At 53.9% G+C, this 773-nt stretch overlaps 1 protein-coding gene across 1 annotated transcript in view; it reads right to left on the bottom strand.

The window, feature by feature from the left end:
• LOC104270878 (band 4.1-like protein 1) overlaps positions 1-773 on the bottom strand; it is a gene marked incomplete at both ends in the record, with an annotated part of 18,033 nt that overhangs the window by 14,383 nt on the left and 2,877 nt on the right. The gene's annotated exons all lie outside the window — the stretch shown is intronic.

The raw sequence follows: 773 nt of genomic DNA on the forward strand, positions 1-773 counted from the left end.
GAGAGAGAGAGAGAGAGCACATGAGAAAGAATGAAGGAACAAATAGTGGGTAGATGGGTGGGTGGGTAGATAGACGGGTGGGTGGGTGGATGGATGGATGGATGGATAGATGGATGGATGGATGGATGGATACATGGATGAATGGATGGATGGATGGATGGGTGGATAGATGGATGGATGGATGGATGGATGGATGAATACATGCATGGATGGATGGATGGATGGATGGACAGAAGTCACAGCTACGCCAGCTCTAGATGCTCCATTTACATCTCTGCACTTCATATATTTGTTTGTAAAAGAAACGTGGGGTGAAGTCCCTCTTCCTTCTCCCAGCTCAGTGCTTTGATGAGGGGCTGTGAGCTCCCCTCTGCCTGCGGCACCTTGTAGCCCCAGGTCTCATGCATGGATGGATGGATGGATGGATGGACAGAAGTCACAGCTACGCCAGCTCTAGATGCTCCATTTACATCTCTGCACTTCATATATTTGTTTGTAAAAGAAACGTGGGGTGAAGTCCCTCTTCCTTCTCCCAGCTCAGTGCTTTGATGAGGGGCTGTGAGCTCCCCTCTGCCTGCGGCACCTTGTAGCCCCAGGTCTCTGGTCACTGCTGGGGACCAGCAGGCACTCGTGTGCATGACAACCCCTTTGCAGCCCTACCACCCCGCACCCTCCTCGCAGCCCAGCCCCACATCCTCACCCTCCCAAGACTGTCCTGAGAGGGAGCCCAGGGCCAAGTGGGCCCCACGTGTGGCACCACCTGTGTGCCACTG

Source organism: Apaloderma vittatum, unplaced genomic scaffold, assembly GCF_000703405.1.
Source record: "Apaloderma vittatum isolate BGI_N311 unplaced genomic scaffold, ASM70340v1 scaffold15012, whole genome shotgun sequence".
Lineage (NCBI taxonomy): Eukaryota > Metazoa > Chordata > Aves > Trogoniformes > Trogonidae > Apaloderma > Apaloderma vittatum.